Source organism: Artemia sp. Qi Xiang Cuo, chromosome 7 (genome assembly GCF_049724085.1).
Source record: "Artemia sp. Qi Xiang Cuo chromosome 7, ASM4972408v1, whole genome shotgun sequence".
NCBI classification, from domain to species: Eukaryota; Metazoa; Arthropoda; class Branchiopoda; order Anostraca; family Artemiidae; genus Artemia; species Artemia sp. Qi Xiang Cuo.
In genome coordinates, this window is record NC_142800.1 from 73,793,317 (window position 1) to 73,803,264 (window position 9,948).

Here is a 9,948-nt window from a genome sequence, read left to right on the forward strand (position 1 = left end):
AAAGCAAAGTTGACAAAACTCCCTTCAATGATTTTAATTATACCTTAGAGAAGATATACAAAGTATCACCTAAAACAAATTAATTACAGTCTGTAATTAATGATTTCATGTTAATTATTATGTTAAATGTGTACAGTCTGACATATGTCTTTAATTTACTATGTCTAATACTACTATATTCTACAAATTAATTGAAAATTTATCTTCAAACTTTTTCAAGAATTCTTTAGCAAGAAGAAACTTTGGTCTAACACATAACGGGGCCTCTGAAAAAAAAAGGAAAAAAAGACATCTTTCAAGATTCAGCTTCAGGAGATAGTCATAGTCATAACCGGTTCAAATCCCAAGCGAGGTTCCACAAAATTGGATGCAACATTATTTTTTTTTTCTGTTCATCAATGACATGTACTCGGCATTCAAGTTTTCTACAGTTCAGTTTTTGCAGATGATATAAAGTTATAGCGTCCTATACCATCAAATGCACTTATTGCATTGCAACAAATTGATAACAACACGATTTCCAACCGAATTCTGTTGTAATGATGTTAAAAATGTTGTTGCGTTAAATATATTTAAAAAGACCCTTCTAGCTATTCATGCAAATTTGGTGCTACCTTAATCACTGAACTGGACATGGTTAAAGTTTTTGTCATCAACGGGGTCATGATAAATGACCAAACTTAGAATATGTTGGTTTCATAATCCAAACAGAACAAACTCCAGTTTCCATATTTTACACGAAAGGCTAACTGGGCCAAAACAATCTAATTTGAGGATTTTATGCCCATAGCCAGCTTTGGGAAGATGTAAATCAAACAATCACTGCAGGAAAGTGTATTGAAAATTCATTCTATTGTTCCCACATGCTTTAATCTTTACGCTGTTTGTTTTAAACGCCCATTACAATATACGGAACTGAAATTCTCAACAGTAGACGTGCAGGTAGAACCACCATACTTTCTTCCAGATGTAACAACCTATGGCGTAAATGATCTTTAGACAGAACATACAGAAATTCTGACCACTATCAACGAAACAAGCTGTGAATATGTACCATATACCTTTAGATTCAATCATAAGAAAGCGGATCGGAAAAATTTAGATGATTTTTAAGCAGTACAAATCATGAAGAGGTTCTTCAAGCTCCTGAAGGGGACCAAAAAGCTGAACTTATCACCATTATCTTAAAAATACCACTTTATGTTCCATACCAAGAACTTCAAACCAACCTACATTAAGCGAATCTAAAAAGCCAATACAGTCTAGTGGTATGATGATTGTAAAAAATCTATTGAAGAAAAAAACGGAGTAAGAAAAAGGTTTCAGATATATCCTTGCATTGAAAATTTAATATTTCTCCGAAGAATAGAAGCTAAAGTGAAAAAAGTAGTCCTAAAAGCAAAGAAATTAACATGGATGAAATTCTTAAATAAACTAGGCATGGATAACTCACTGTGTGAAGTTTGCAAACTCCATAACAATACACAAGTTAAGAACGAGTTTATGGAGTTCATTACAGAACGAGAGCTTATCGAAACATTGAAGGAAGTGAATTTAGACTCGGCATCTGGAGAAGATGGTACAAGTTACTATATGCTGATTAATTCATAGCTGAGATTTGATCAAATCCCATTTGATGTGTATAAAAAATCCATGAAGCTAAATACATTTCCTAAGATTTTAAAGAAGACGATATTTATCTTGTAAAAAAACAACAACAAGTAAACTATTAGAATGGCTCTCATCTTACAACCATGTTTCGCTTCTGCCGGTCCTTTTGAAAATCATGGAAATTGTGATAAAGAAAAGACTTAAATGGTTTTGTGAACACAATGCCTTTTTTCCACAGCATCAGTGTTGTTTTAGAAAAGGCTTCAACACAGTTGATTGTATTCTTATGGTTGAGGAGGCTATGATGACGAATCAGCCCGTTGATCTTCCTCTTCTTTTGAGCCGAGCTCGAATTTTAGGTCTAGACAACCTACTGCAAGGATCACCACTCTGCCCATTACTTTTCCTCCTCTCTCTACCTGAGCTGAAATTTTCAAGTGAGAGTACAAGACTAGCAACCTTTGAAGACTACCTTACCATTTGGGAAGTAGGTAACATCAGCAATGAATCAATAGAAAAGTTAAACTCTGCTTTAAAAGAATTCGTTAGATTCTCTAGAGCAGTGGGGATGATTATACCAGCTCAAAATACGAAAGCGATGATGTTCAAAAACAAAATAGTTCCACTCGAATGCCTGAGTTAACTCTTGGAGGATATAGACCTGAATTAGCTAAAGAATGCCAAATCCTGGATTTGACGATTGACCATCGGTGGACTTAGGATAAACAAGTTGAGGTTGTAAAAAAGATGTGCCTGAAAAGTAATGTAACCCTCAAAAGACTAGCTTCTGCAAAAGGGGAAACTCACCGAGTGTGTAAAACATTTTCTATAAACAATACAGAAGGTTAAAAATGGAATATGGAATAGTTGCTTACAACCAAACCAAAATAAATAAATAAATTCTAATTGGAAACAATCCAGAAAATGGTGCTCGGAATGGCTCTTGGCTTGTACACACAAATTTCTTTTGAATGCACCAGGAAAGTAGCCAGATTTGCATATATAATTGAGAGAACAGCCCAAGCCATTGTCAAATATTATACCAGTGTTTGAGCTTAAGGAGAGTGACATCCTATTTTCACTCTGTGACAGTACAGCACTTGGCAGCAGAGTCAAATCTGGACTGCATCTTGGCAAGCATTTTCAGTACTTTGACCAAACTGGCCAATGAATAAAATACATATCGATTCTTTTGAGTTCCTCTTCATCGAAGTTCTAACCACTAAACGTCGGTCTTGAGCTTATACAGGGGAAAAAGGAGAATATCCAACATGAACTAGTTAGAGCTGAATTTTTAACAAAAACCCAATAGATTTCAAAGATCCTTTACTTGTTTACGCAGATAGATCCCTGCATTCCCTAGCAGGTAATTAGCCCGCTGCAGCAGCAATAGTTCCAGCTACCACCCTGACAATTTAAAAGCTTCTTCAGCTTTGATGGCTAGGCTAGCAGCAATATTTGATTCGCTGAAGACTGTCAATAATATGCCTTCCCACTTACAAAATGTAGCAATCTTCTCGGATTTTCAAACTGCTCTTAAATTTATGAAAACCAAAACATGGAATCCCACGGACACTGATTTGAGATATATAAGGAAACTAACCGATTCTTTATCTAAGAAAAATATAAAAGCCACTTTCCAGAATATTCCTAGCCACATAGGCATCCACTGAAAATGTTGACAGTCTTACTGCAGAGACAGCAAAGCATGTCATTCTGCAACTTGATCTAAAGTACTCAATCGCACTTAGGGATATAATTAGAAACTGGTATCCTTGTAGAAAGCCACACCCTGCTCTTGGTGTCACTATTCAAAGAGCCTGAACACGATCGGGCGCATTTAAAAAAAAAATAGTTAAGTATTAATACTGAGAAGAGAAGAATACAGATGAGAGCAATACAGCGATCCAAATTGTAGATTCCGAAAATTGACGGAAGACATTTAACAATTCCTTCTCTTCTAATGCAAGGAGCAAGTACATCTGAAATTTGTAAATTGAATGCCCCAGCTCAGAAGAATACATTTCCGATAGATATTACCCTGATTGTAGACGCTCTTTTACCACCTTCCGTTGAAAAAGCGTTCCACAGACAGGTAATTGATATTTTCCAAATATTAGATAGGCTTTGACGTCGAGACGCAGACAGTTTGAGCCTTTTCTTGATGTCATGACGTCCAAATGGACCTTAAATTAGACGCTGTGCCTTTTTAAAATATTTTTTTTTTATTGAACCTTTAACTTTTGCCTCGGCTTGTCTTTTGTCATTTTGAGAGACATATCACCAAACCTTTGTTTCTTTTAATTGTTCAGGTGGTGGGACAAAAACTTCTTTTGTCTCGACTTGTTCTTTTGTCATTATGACAGACATATCGCCGAACCTTTGTTTCTTTTAATTGTTCATGTGGTGGGACAACGTCTTTATCTTCCAACGATTTATCTAGTCTAAGTTTTTTATTTTCAAAGGTATGGTAGGCATTGATGACCTTATCCATGTCAAAATCCAAAACCTAATAATCATCACTATCATTTTCTATTTATTTGGTTCATTTTACCTCTGCTTGTGTTTCGTCATTATGAAATACATATCGCCGAACCTTTCAATTCAATTCAAACTTTTTATGTCCTCCGAATCCGAAGAGTAAAAATTAAAAAAAAATAACCCCTAATTAACAGGCCATAAAGTTCTTTTAAAATATATAACAACAAGTACGCAAAGGCCTCCAATCAAACTTACCACACAAATTAACACAAACTAACTTTGTTTTTAACAAAGGTATGACAGGGATTGACGAGTTTATGCATGTCAAAATCCAAAACCCGATCATGATTGCTATCATTATCAATTTTGACACGTTTTGATTCTCGCTGTCCATGTTGATTTTCATTGACTCACTCACATGTTTGGTGTCACAAGTCTTCTAACTGCGTGTGTCTTTGCTTTTCATTTTTGACTTGCTCACATGCTTTGTGCCGCATGTCTTCTAACTGCGTGTGTTTTTGCTCTTCCATTTCATTTTTGACACACTGCCGCTTTTCGTCTAACCGCGTGTGTCTTTGCTCTTCATTTTATTTTTGACTCGCTCAGTTGCTCAGTGTCGCATGTCTTCTAAGCACGTGTGTCTTTGCTCTTCATTTCATTTTTGACTAATCCTGGAAAAAATTAGATGCCTTAAAGATCGAAAAATTCTAGAGGCTAACAAATTAAGGAAAAATTTAACGAAGCAACTTCGTAGGGCTGCATCAAATTTCTACAAAAACAAAATAAATCACTTATGCAGTGCCAATCCAAAAAATGGTATGAGGAAATGAAACTTGTTTGTAGCAAAGAACCTACACAACTAAACTTTAACCTAATTGAGCCTCGTATAAAAACCGTTAACGACTTAAACCACCACCTTAGTTTGATTTCCCAACGTTACCTACCCCCGAATCCGGAAAGAATTTCCTCTAATAATTTACGAATAATCACAAAATCTGAGATTACAAATAAAATCCAAAAATTGAAAAGAACCAGTATCTGCCCCCTAGACATTCCGATCGCACCAATAAAAGCTTTCTCCGATAAAATCTCAGAGCCACTCCTATATATTTTGAACAAGATCACAAAAACAGGCAAATTCCCGGTTCTTTGGAAACAAGGTTATGTCACTCCAGTTCCTAAAAAATGTGCCGTGGTTAAATTTGACAAGGTTAGACCAATAACATTAACACCACTTTTTTCAAAGCTGCATGAATCATTTTTATCTGACTTGCTCAGGGTCTCAATTGCAGAACGTATTGAAATCCGACAATTTGGAAACGTCCCAAAAGTTTCAACGTCCCACTATCCAGTACATATGTATGACAAAATATTGAAAAACCTAGACACACCAAATACCTGGGCTAATCTCATTTCAGTTGACCTAGAAAAGGCTTTCGATTATGTTGACCCTAATGTTTTAGTTGATAAGCTTTCCCATGAATTCCAAATCGACCCCTCTCTGGTAAAAATTATCTCATAATTTTTAAGCCAACGATCTCAAGTGGTCAAATACATGAATACTTGAGTCAAACTGTAGCAATTGAAAGACATCGTATTCAAGTTGTGGTAACAAAAGGAACAGGTGAGCAGGTCTCGACGCTTCCGTTGCTCTCGGTGATCTCTTGCTCCTGAGGTTTCCCTGATGTTTCCTTGATGTAAATGGCGGTGAGAGTGCTTTGAAAAAGCTGCCTCCGACTTCTTAGTTTAGCTAGTCCAGTGCTCGTTTTTATCCGGATTCCTGCTGTATAGTGAAAGTAACCAAAGACTTGCTGTTCCTGACTTTGTTTAGTGCAATCATCATGCAAATTAAATACGAAAAACCGGCCCTAATGAAGATTCAATCACCGGATTTATCAGTGGCACCATCTACCTTTTGAAACTTGTGGCTATTTGGACTCTTAAAGAAACCACCAGTGCGCCCTGAGATAGCTCGCTACTTAGAGCCACCAGAGTGCTCTCACTTATCAGACTGCTTGAATAAGTGAACCCACCGTGGCAAACGAGGAGGAAAAAGGAAACGCCAAATGAGAATCCCGGTGCATATCTCCCGCAGGAGAAAGACAAAGGACCGGCTGACAAGGACAAATAACCTAGTCATAATCCGTTGCGCTCCTCCTCATTATACTCCACCCCTATTTGTTCGCTGGTTTAGAGAGAATGTTAACTGCAGTGCTTCAGAACCTACTCCAAATTTGCGTCCGGAGCGATTCTCAGCAAAATACAAACTTCCGAATATGCTAATATGTAACTCTCGATCTTTGAACAATAAAATGGACGAGCTGGAGGTGTTAATTAAGCAGAATAACGTACCCATGGCAATTATCAGCGAATGTTGGGACATTACTGAGGAGACTGCACGGATTAAAGGTTACAGAAGCTACCTCAACACTCGACGTGACCGAGGCATTGAACGTCGCGGAGGTGGCGTAGGACTTTATATAAGTGACGACCTACCATCAAAACTGTTAAGTAGCCCCAATGATTCGAGCCATGAGATTGTGTGGGTGGTGTGCAGACCGGCGCATCTGTCACGAAGATTCTCCTGCTTAATAGTTGCGTCAGTGTACTATCCAGAAAGCGCTGGGAACAGAAAAGAACTTATTGAGCACATACAAGTGTTCGTCGACAGAATGCGCCACAAGTACACTTCCCCTGCGTTTGTGATTGCTGGCGATTTCAATCAGACCAGTCGTCAGTGGGTCTCAAACGTTTTGGATATGAAACAAGTAGTGAACATTCCGACTCACCAAAGTGGCAGTACTCTTGACATGATCTTTAAGAACTTGGCAGATCTTTATAACGCTCCCCGATCTCTAGGTCCCCTTCAGAATTCTGACCATTTTATAATTTTCTGGGAAGCACAAGCAAGTATCCCACGACCGAAACGAACAAAAACCACAATTCGGCCCATCACAAGGTCTTCAATAGCTCAATTCGGTCACTGGATTGGTACTTACGATTTTGAGGACATTTGTGCAGAGGCCGACATTAATGTCAAAGTCAGCAAGCTGAACAGCCTTCTGTTGGAAAGGTTCCACGATTTTTTTCCAATAAAAGTTATTACGGTTTGTAACACTGACAAACCATGGATCACCCGCGAACTCAAGCAGATGATAAAAACTCGCTGTAGTCTCCACAAAGCTGGAGATCAAGTGGCTGCAGCCAGTTTGCGTAACAGAATTGTGAAGTTAAACAGACTAGCCCAAAGACAGTATGGAAAAGAGAAAATAACGCCATAACTGCATACTGACCCTCACAAATGGCACTCCTCGGTCAAAACCCTTGCAGGGAAATCAACGCCAAAGGACCTGAGACTACTCAAAGATGACGGCACACTGACATCAGCTACTGAAGTGAACAATTTTTTCTCCGGCATATGCACCACATACCCATCAATCACAAACTCAGAAATTGAGAGTATCATTGCCGACACCGGGACTGATGAGATAAGTATCTGAATATGCCGTCTTTAAGGAACTTCAGAAACTGAAAGTAAACTGTGCGTCTTACCCTGGTGAACTCCCTGTCAAGTTGTTACGCGAGTTCTCCATCTTTCTCGCAAAGCCACTCAGCTCTATTATTAACCAGTGTTTTCGCGAACATGTGTTCCCCAGTGTTTGGAAGAGAGCTTATGTGCACGTCATTCCAAAAGTGAAAAACCCGAAATCTTGCGACCAACTCCGCCCAATTTCGATAGTTCCGAACCTCTCTAAGGTAGCGGCATCATTTATATATCGTGAACTTATGTCACAAGTCCAGGGCTCTCTTGATCCATACCAATACGGGTGCTTGAAATGTAGTAGTACAACTGTTTATCTTGTGCGTCTGTATCACCTTATTGTTGAATGGCTTGACCAAGGAGGCACAATTGTAGATCTCCTCCTAGCCGACTATAGAAAAGCCTTCGACTTGATACGCCATTATACTGCAGTGAACAATCTGAAGGTTATGGGAGCTTGCAGACATATTCTCTTATTAATAATAGATTTCTTACGCGACCGACTACAGAGTGTATATGGTCTCTACCCGGGTGATACTGATTCGGAATGGTTTGAGCTTACGTGTGGTGCCCAACAAGGCACTAAACTCGCTGCCTTGTTGTTCTTGGCAGTGATCAACTTCGTCCTTGCCGATTTTGACGAACGATTCAAATTCGTAGATGACCTTTGCACCCTCTTAAAATACCTCATTGAGAAGTCTCAAACCGTTCCCCAGTTCAGTGAATCATTTATCGACAACTTTAGAGACCAGTGTTCTGAAAACAGCCTCCAAATCAACGAAACGAAAACCAAAATTCTTCGATTTAACCCTCTCAAAAGGGATTTTCAGTGCCCACCCCCCTCTACCATACTAAAGCGTATCGTCGGCAGTTATTCTCGGTGTTACGTTCAGCGTTGACTGTTCGCTCCACGTCCAAGGGGTAGTGAAAAAGGCGAACTGTGCCATGCGTACCCTTTTACTGATGCGAAGATTTGGTTTTTCAGTGCCGCAATTGAAAACAGCCTACCTGACATATATTCGCCCGATATTAGAGTATGCGTGCCCTGTATGGGGTCCACAGGTTCAGAACACTGCCTATATGAGCGAAGTATTCGAATCAGTCCAGAAAAGAGCGGTGAAGGCCATACTGGCTGATCAGTACACTGATTAAGAATCAGCACTGTCTCAACTAAATTTGCCGTCACTCCACGATCGCCGTTTTCAACTTATCTGTAAATTTGGTCAGTTTCTTCTGACAAGTGATAAACACAGAAATATATTACCCCCAATGCTGACAAAAAAAGTAACTACAAGATCAAAAGCAGCAAAGCTAGCCCAGCCCAAGTGTTGCACTAAACGCTTCAGCAATTCGTTTGTGCCTTTTTATGTTTCTGTCTACAATAAGTGACATGTGTATTAATTTTTTGTGTGTCTTTGTTCACTTTATAAATAATAGCGCGATTTAGTCGGGATTTAAACCCTGACTACGAAAGCTTTTATGTTAATAAATGATTCTGATAATACTTATTTTGAACCTCTAACAGTCTATAACGGAATACCCCAAGGTAGTATAACTGGACCCATCTTATTCAGCGTTATGGTAAACAATTTGGCAGAAGATATCCCATTACGATGGAAATTTGTGGATGATATGACTCTACTAGAGGTCGCCAGGAAAAATATAAAAAGTAGTCCACTAGAAATCCTTGAAGATGTTGCAACAGCTGCCCTCAAAAATAAAATGCATGTAAACCCATTGAAATCTACAATTTTAACAATAAATTGTCTAAGCACATCCTCCTCATTTAAGTCTATTATTCCAAGTGAAATTATAACACAAAAAATAAAACTTCTAGAAGTAACTATAACTTCCGATCTTAAATGAGAATGGGCAAAATATCAATGCCCTGCTTCGCATATTTTGAAATTATACATATCTTTTATTCGCCCAACTCTCGAATATGCTTGCCCTCTATGGCACTTCTCATTAAATAAAAATCAAACCAAAAGGTTGGAATCCATCCAGAAAAGGGCTTTAAAAATAATCGCACGGGAAGGGAAGTTGTCTTACTCCTACTTCTTACATAAGTTTAAAATCAAAACCCTTGAAAATGGACGACATGATCTGCTCCTCCGTTTTGGTGGTAATGCGAGAACTACCATCCGAACCGAAGACCCTTTTCCGCCTCCCCATAATCCTGAACGGAAACCTCTCCCAAGAGAGGAAAAAATCGCATCCTCATTCTAGAACCTGTAAAGACTAAAACAAAAAGATATTTAGACAGCTTGATACCAACCTTCACTCAAACCCTTAACACCTCAAATACCTCTTAA